The sequence below is a fragment of the Balaenoptera ricei genome, chromosome 2 (genome assembly GCF_028023285.1).
Source record: "Balaenoptera ricei isolate mBalRic1 chromosome 2, mBalRic1.hap2, whole genome shotgun sequence".
Lineage (NCBI taxonomy): Eukaryota > Metazoa > Chordata > Mammalia > Artiodactyla > Balaenopteridae > Balaenoptera > Balaenoptera ricei.
This window is the reverse complement of record NC_082640.1, coordinates 156,668,866-156,678,190: the sequence shown is the minus strand read 5'-3', so window position 1 is coordinate 156,678,190 and position 9,325 is coordinate 156,668,866. Positions and strand designations below refer to the sequence as shown.

General features: G+C 36.5%; 1 pseudogene; it reads left to right on the top strand.

Moving 5' to 3' along the window:
- The first annotated feature begins 447 nt into the window (after positions 1-447).
- On the top strand, positions 448-3,433 carry LOC132360171 (disintegrin and metalloproteinase domain-containing protein 21-like; annotated as a pseudogene).
- The last annotated feature ends 5,892 nt before the right edge of the window (positions 3,434-9,325 follow it).

Here is a 9,325-nt window from a genome sequence, read left to right as displayed (position 1 = left end):
ATAAGCAAAGGCCATCTGGGGAGATTAGACGTCCAATCTCACCCAGCTCAGGAGGTGCCTCAGGAACCTCCCATTAGGGTGGTGTCAGAGAAGGTCAAATAGACTTCAGGGACTTTCATTCTCATAATGTAGTAATGAGGCTCCCATTCCACAGTGTTATAGGAGTCCACTTGGGCAGCGGTAGTGAGGCATTCTTAAATCTCCCAATCAGGGTGGTGTCAGCAGAGGCCAAGAGGGATAATGAATGTACTCCATACTTTAACAGTATGAGGTTCCCCTTCTCCTCAGCATGTCAACAGAAACAGAGTGGAGACCTGGACATCTACCACTACCTAGCAATAACAATGAAACACTTCTCTTCCTCTGCTAGTACACTCTCAGAGGGGGCCTGATATTTATATAAGATCTAGAGTCTCATAATATAACACCCAAAACGTTCAGAATACAATGGAAATTCACCTGTCATATAAAGAAGTAGGAAATTTCAACTTGAATGAGAAAAGACAATCAACAGCTGCCAACTCTGAGATGATGCAGATGTTGGTATTATCTGGCAAGAATTTTGAAGTAGCCAACAAAAAAAATGCTTCAATGAGCAATGACAAATATGATCAAAGCAATTGGAAAAAAGTAGAAAGCTGCAGGAAAATAAAGTCTCACCAAAGAAGTATAAGATATAAAAAAAGAAAATAATGGAAATTTTATAACTGAAAAATACAAAACCTGAAGCCAAAAAGTCAATGGATGGGCTCGACAACAAAATAGAGAAAACAGAGGAAATAAGTAGTGATATTGAATACAGAGAAAGACTTATTACTAAATCTGAAAAGCACAGAGAAAATAAAGTGGAAAAAATATGTGGAGCCTCTAGGACTACAACAGAAGATCTAACATTCACGTTATCACAGTTACAGAAGGAGAGAAGACTAGAGCAGGGGTGCAAAGTACTCAAAGAAATAATGACTGAAGATTTCTAAAATTTGGCGAAAGTCATAACCTACAGATTTAAGAAGCTCAGAGAATCACAAACAGGATATACTCAAAGGAATCCATGCCAGTTAACATCATAATCATAATTTTGAAAACTAAAGACAAAGAAAAAATCTTGAAAATACTTGGAGAGAAACATTATCTTGCATAATCATATCCATAGGAGGAAAACAACTTGAAAGATAACAGATTTCTCATTAGAAACCACATAGGCCAAAAGGAAGAAGCAAAATATTTCACAAGAATTAAAAGAAAATGTCAATACATAATTTTATATCCAGTGAAAATATCCATCACGAATGCAGAGGAAACCAAGACACTCTCAGATGAAGGAAAACTAAGAGAATTTGTCACCAGCAGACCTGCCTGAAACAATGGCTAAAGAAAATTCTTGAAACAGAACAGAAATTATAAAATAAGGAGTCTTGCAATATCAGGAAGGAAGAAGGACAATGGAAGAGTAAAAATATGGGTAAATACAGTGGACTTTTTCATCTTAAATTTTCTAAATTATATTTAATAGCTGAAGCAAAAATTATATTGTCTAATGTAGTTCTCAATACATATAGAGGAAATATTTAAGATAATTATACTGTAAAAGGGATGGAAGGGCACATAAGGGAATTAAGTTTTATAGGCTTCATTTGAATGAGAAAGTTTTTCAGAATTAAAGCCACAGAAGGCAAAACAAAAAAAAAGGAACAGTAGAAGACAAAGAAAAAGAGTGATGAACAGAAAACTTTTACAAATATGGTAGATATTAATCAACTATGTCAATAATCACTTTAAATGTGAATACACATATTAAAAGACAGAAACTATCAGAGTATATAAAATATAAGAACCAGCTATATGTTGTCTACAAGAAACCTACTTTTAATATAAAGACATTGATAAAGAGTAAAAGGATGAAGAATGATGCTATGCTAATACTAATCAAAAGTATGCTGGAATAGCTATATTAATTTCAGACAAAGCAGAATTCAGAGCAAGGAAAATGTTCAGGTATACGAAGAAGCATTAAATAATGAGAAAGTGGACAATTCTCCAAAAGGCATAACGATCTTTAATGTGTATGTTCCTAACAACAGAGTGGCAAAATACTTAGGTGAAAAATGATAAACCTGCAAGAAGAAACTGACAAATGCACTATTATATTTGGAGACGTGAACAACTCTCTATCAGTGATTGATAGACCCAGCCAGCAGAAAATCAGTAAGGAAGGATATAGCTGAACTCAAAGCACCATCAATCAACTGGATATAATTGATATTTATAAAATAGTTCATTCAACAACAGCAGAACACATTTTTCTGAAACTCACATGGAACATTTACCAAATAGGACACTTTTTGAAACAAATTTCAAAGATTGGAAATCCTACTGCTTTTCAAAATTAATGGGATACAGTAAAAGCTGTGTTTAGGAAAATTTATAACACTGAGTATATTAGAAAGAAGATCTGAACTAATAATCTGCTATCTAATTTAATCCAAAGTAAGCAGAAAAGAAGAAATAATAATAATTAAAGCAGAAAATAATGAAATTGAAAATTAATAGAGAAAAATCAATGAAACCGAATGCTAGTTCTTTGAAAATATCAATAAAATTTATAAACTTTTACCCACACTAAAAAAAAAAAAAGAGAGAGAGGACACGAATTACTAATAAAGATAGAAGATTTCTCTCAATGGAAACAAATCAGTTTTTCCTGGCTACAGTATGATGATGCAAATATTTTCATTAAAATTTCACTTATAAGTGTCCTTGGTGTAGCCTATGTGGCAGGAATATGTCATCTTCCTCTCAATTGGAGTTAATAATTTCAAAGAAGGTCTCTGGTCTGTTTTTGTCCCCCCTGTAGCTCATGAGTTAGGTAATACTCTGGGCATGCAGCATGATGAAGAATTCTGTTTGTGTAGGCAAAAGTGCTTGCATCATGAATGCTATCAGAGTGCCAGCAGAGAGATTCACGAACTGTAGTTATGCAGATTTTACAAAGACCATTTTAAACCAGGGATCACGTCTGCACAATCCTCCAATTCCGGGGACAGTCTTTATGCTGAAGTGCTGTGGGAATGGTGTGATTGAAGGAGAAGTGTGACTGTGGATCTATAAAGTAGTGTGAACAAGATCCCTGTTGTCTGTTGAACTGCACTCTGAGGCCTGGGGCTGCTTGTGCTTTTGGGCTTTGTTGCAAAGACTGCAAGTTCATGCCATCAGGGGAACTCTGTAGACATCAGGTCAATGAATGTGACCTTCCAAAGTGGTGCAATGGGACATCTCATCAGTGCCCAAAAGATGTATATATGCAGGATGGAATTCCCTATAGTGACGGTGCCTACTGCTATCAAAAGGGATATCACAGGGTGAAGAGTGCAGGGAGATTTTTGGTGAAGGTGCAAAGAGTGCATCTCAGAAGTGCTATAAAGAAATCAACTAGCTCGGAAACCATTCAACACAAGTGGGCTTTATCTCCTGGAGAGGAAGAAAAATTGTAGCTGGGGAGCACTCACAGGTATAGATAGAATCCAAGAGCTCCAAACTTTTACATGCTCATCCAGAGCAAGTCTGTTGCAAGTCATGGCTCAGGTGGGAAAGCCCAGGACCATTATACATGAGATAGTAACATCTAGGTGGATGCTCCTGAAGATATTGGCTCTGATTGATATGAACCCAAAAGAACTGTCCCCATTTCTCTTCCTGGATGCCCTAATATCTGTAGTGCTGTGCCATACCCAGTATAATCTGGCTGAAGATATAAACACCCTGATGAGGGAGGGATGAGATTACACACTAATGTAGCTGCAAGAATTAGGTAGCATACAGTGGCTAAAGAAAGGGAAAACATCTGAGATTGGCTTATGAGATGTTATTATATAAAGGGGTGCTAGATTTAAATCAAGGTAAGCATGAATTCATTGATTTGGGGCACTTTCTTGAGATGTGGGATTCGTCACCCTGGCAAGGACCCCACCCCAGATGAGGCACACTCATTGCTAGGGAAACAATTAAATACAGGGAGATAGTGATAGCTCATCCCAAGCAAAGTGGAAATGCTTTCTTTATTATGAAAGTTGGAAGAACAAGGCCAAGGGAAGTGGGCATGCCACATTGCATGTATTATGTCAGGCCAGAAGACCCATCAAGAATGAACTGGTGGGGCTTCCCTGGTGGTGCAGTGGTTAAGAATCCTCCTGCCAATGCAGGGGACAAGGGTTCAAGCCCTGGTCCGGGAAGATCCCACATGCCGCGGAGCAACTAGGCCCATGCGCCACAACTACTGAGCCTGCGCTCTAGAGCCCGCAAGCCACAACTACTGAGCCCGTGTGCCACAACTACTGAGCCCACGCACCACAACTACTGAAGTCCGCAGGCCTAGAGCCCGTGCTCCGCAACAAGAGAAGCCACCGCAATAAGAAGCCTGTGCACTGCAATGAAGAGGAGCCCACACACAGCAACAAAGACCCAACACAGCCAAAAATAAATAAAATAAAATAAATAAAAAAAATTTTAAAGCTTAAAAAAAAAAAGAATGCAGTGGTGCAAGGGGCAGCAACATCTCAAAGGAGTTTAGTTGTGTCTCTTTTGTAGTGCAGTTTGTTGATAGGACAGCTTGTCACAGATAGGTGTTAACAGCCATTGGGAAAGTTAGGACCATTGAAGTTACAGAAGCCAGGACGCTGTACTTAACAGCCAGAAGCTTTAGGACCACAATTACTATAAAATTTCCAAGGTTGGAGAGGCAGCTAAAGGAATTTATTTGTAGGAACTTTTGAGGTGGTAACAAATCATGGTATCTCAAGTGGCAAAATATGAGTAAGCAAAAAGGGTGTTGTTTACCATCTATAATCAGAAGAAGGCAAAAATGGAAGAGCAAGAGGCTAAGAATGGTTGTGACAATAAAAAATCATAAACCCTGTCCAGTTCCTGGAACAAAGCTGATTTTCAGATACAGAATCTGTTGACTAAAGAAATCACTAGGTTCCTAGGAAGCTCACATCAACATTATGTATATATATAATGTAATGGTTTTCCCAGTCCTTCCCCCGACACCTATAGCCATTTTCTTGGGAGTCTGTACACTAGGGATAAAGAAATACCTAGGCTTTGAGAGAGTTATTGGACAATGTGTCTGCATTGATATTGATACTCAGAGCTCCAAAGTATCATCGTGGACCCTCTTATAGTGGGAGCTTATGGACGGCAGCCAATAAATGGAGTTTAGGCTGAAGTCCAGTGTACAGTGGGTTCAGTGGTTTGCTGTCCTACCCAGTGGTCACTTCCCCAGGTTCCAAGGTATTTAACTGGGATTGATACCTTTGGCATTTGAAATAACCTCCTCATAGGGTTTTGGCCTCTGGAATAAGGACTATCATCATCACACTACAGGTGGAAGACTTTTAAATGTCCCTTTAACCCTAGCAGCATAGTAAATCAAAGACAACGTTGTGTTTGGAGTGGGAATATGGACATAAAGTGCCAACATTAAAGGATGCAGCAGTTATTGTTTCTATCAGATCTCCATTTTTTTAGTTGAAGTATAGTTGATTTACAATATTATGTTAGTTTCAGGTATACATCATAGTGATTCAGTATTTTTACAGATAATACTCCATTAAAAGTTATTACAAGATAATGGCTATAATTCCTTATGTTATAAAATATATCCTTGTTGCTTATCTATTTTATACATAATAGTTTGTATCTTTTAATCCCATACTACTATTTGTCCCTACCATTTTCCATCTACTCACTGGTAACAACTAGTTTGTTTTCTATATCTGTGAGTCTCTCTGTTTTGCTATATACATTCATTTGTATTATTTTTTATATTCCACGTATAAGTGATATCATATATTTGTCCTTATCTGTCTGACATTTCACTAAGTGTAATATTCTCTAGGTCCATCTATGTTAATGCAAATGGCAGAATTTCATTATTTTTTATGACCGAGTAATATTCCATTCTATTATATTTATATATATATATGCATACCACATCTTCTTTAACGATTCATCTATTGATAGACACTTGTGTTGCTTTCACGTATTGGCTATTGTAAATAGTACTGCTATGAACATTGAGGTGCATGTATCTTTTCAAATTAGTATTTTCATTATTTTCTGGATATATACCCAGAAGTGGAATTGCTGGTTCCTCAAAAATTTCCATTTTTTGAGGAACTTCCATACTGTTTCCATAGTGGCTGCATCAATTTACATTCACACTAAGAGTGTACAGTTTCCCTTTTCGCCTCATGCTCTCCACATGCTCTCCAACATTTTTTTTTTAATATTTTTGGCTGCGTTAGGTCTTTTTTGTTGTGCATGGGCCTTCTCTAGTTGCAGCAAGTGGGGGCTACTCTTCACTGCGGTGTGCCACAGACTTCTCATTGCAGTGGCTTCTCTTGTAGCAGAGCACAGGCTCTAGGTGCGTGGGCTTCAGTAGTTGTGGTGTGCAGCCTCAGTAGTTGTGGCTCATGGGCTCTAGAGCACAGGCTCAGTAGTTTTGGTGCACGTGTTTAGTTGCTCTGTGGCATGTGGGATCTTCCTGGACCAGGGCTCAAGCCCATGTCCCCTGCACTGATAGGCAGATTCTTAACCACGGCACCACCAGGGAAGCCCTCTCCAACATTTTTTATTTAGTGTTTGATGACAGCCATTCTGACAGGTGTGAGGTGATATCTTATTTTGATTTGCATTTCTTTAATAATTAGCCATGTTGAGCATCTTATCATGTGCCTGTTAGCCATCTGTATGTCTTCTTTGGAAACATGTCTGTTCAGATCTTTTGCCAAATTTTTTTGTTTTTTTTTTTGATATTGAGTTGTATGAGCTGTTTATATAATATTTGGATATTAACCCCTTGTCAGTCACATCATTTGCAAATATTTTCTCCCATTCAGTAGGTTGTCTTTTAATTTTGTTTATGGTTTCCTTTGCAGTGCAAAAGTTTTAAGTTTAGTTAGGTCCCATTTGTTTCTTTTTGCTTTTATTTCTTTTGCCTTAGGAGACAGATCAAAAGAATATTGCTAGGATTTATGTTGAAGAGTGTTCCGCCAAAGCTCTCTGCTAAGAGTTTTATGGTTTCAGGTCCTACATTGAGGTCTTTCATCCATTTTGAGTTTGTTTTTGTATATGGTATGAGTAAATGTTCTAATCTCATTCTTTTACTCATAGCTGTCCAGTTTTCCCAGCACCACTTATTGAAGAGACTGTCTTTTCTCCATTGTGTATTCTTCTCTCCTTTGTCATAGAAAAATTGACCATAGATGTGTGGATTTATGGCTGGGCTCTCTATTCTGTTCCATTAAACTATGCTGTTTTGATTACAGTAGTTTTTTAGTATAGTCTGAAATCAGGAAGGTGATACCTCCAGCTTTGTTCTTTTTTCTCAAGATTTCTTTGGCTATTCAGGGTATGTTGTGGTTCCATATGAATTTTAGGATTATTTAATTCTAGTTCTGTGGGAAATGTCATGGGTATTTTGATAGGAATTGCATTAAATCTGTAGATTGCTTTGGGTAGTATGACAATTTTAACAATATCAGTTCTTCCAATCCAAGGACCTGGGATATCTTTCCATTTCTTTACTTCAGGTTTAATTTCCTTCATCAGTGTTTTACAGTCTTCAGAGTATAGTATTTTCACCTCTTTGGTTAAGTTTATTCCGAGTTATTTTATTCTTTACATTGTGATTTTAAACAGGATTGTTTTCTTGCTTTCTTTCTGATAGTTCATAATTAGTGTATAGAAAAGCAATAGAGTTCTGTTTATTAATCTTCTGTCCTGCAACTTTACTGAATTCATTTATTCTAATCATTTTTTGGTGGAGACTTTAGGGCTTTCTGTATATAGTACCATGTCATCTGCAAATAGTGACAGTTTTACTACTTTCCTTCCAATATGGATAATTTTTATTTCTTTTTTTTGTTTGATTGCTGTGGCTAGGACTTCCAATATTATGTTAAACAGAAGTAGTGAGAGTGAACTTCCTTATCATGTTCCTGATTTTAGAGGAAAGGCTTTCAGCTTTTCACTGTTGAGTATGATGTTAGCTGTGGGGCTGTTGTAAATGGCCTTTATCATGTTGAGATATGTTCCCTCTATACTGATTTTGATTAGAGTTTTTATCATGAATGGATGTTGAAATTTGTCAAATGTTTTTTCTTTATCTCTTGAGGTGATCATGTGATATTTATCCTTCATTTTGTTAATGTGGTTCATGACACTGATTGATTTATAGATATTGAGCCATCTTTCGTCCTTGGAATAAATCTATCTTTATCATGGTGTATGATCCTTTTTATATATTGTTGGATTTGGTTTGCCAATATTTTGTTGAAGATTTTTGCACCTATATTTGTCAAAGATATTGGACTGTAATATCCAATCAACAGGGTAATGATGGCCTTGTAGAATGAATTTGGGAGTGTTCAGTCCTCTTCAATTTTTTGGAATAATTTGAGAAGGATAGGTATTAGTTCTTCTTTATGTTTGGTAAAATTCCCTTGTAAAGCTGTATGGTCCTGGACTTCTGTTTGCTGAGAGTTTTTTAAATTCTAAATTCAATTTCACTACTAGTGATCAGTCTGTTCAAATTGCCTATTTCTTCTCAATTCAGACTTGACATATTGTATGTCTCTAGAAATTTGTCCATTTCTTCCAGGTTGTCCAACTTGTTGGCATACAACTGTTTGTGGTATTCTCTTATGATTGTATCTCAGTGGTATTGGTTGTTATTTTCATCTTTCATTTCTTATTTTGTTTGTTTGGGTCCTGTTTCTTTTCTTCTTGGTAAGTCAGGCTAAAGGTTTATCAATTTTGTTTATCTTTTCAAAAATGTAGCTCTTGGTTTTATTAATCTTTTCTATTTTTTTATCTCTACTTTATTTATTTCCTCTCTGATCTTTATTATTTCCTTCCTTCTTCTGACTTTGGGCTTTGTTTTTTATCCTTCTTTTTCTACTTCCCTTAGTTGGTAGGTTAGATTGTTTATATGAAACTTTTCTTATTTCTTGAAGAAGGCCTGTATCACTGTAAACTTTCCTCTTAGATCTGCTTTCATTGAATCCTATAGTTTTTGGTGAGTTCTGTTTTCATTTTCATTTGCCTGAAGTATTTTCTGATATCTGCTTTGATTTCTTCCTCTTATATCCTCTTTGACCTATTGGATTTTTAGCAGCATAATGTTTAGTCACCACATGTTAGTTCTTTCCCATTTTACTTTCTGTAATTGATTTCTAGTCTCACAAAGTTGTGGTTAAAAAAATGCTTGATATAATTTCTAACCTCTTAAATCTGTTGAGACTTGTTTTGTGGCCTAACATGT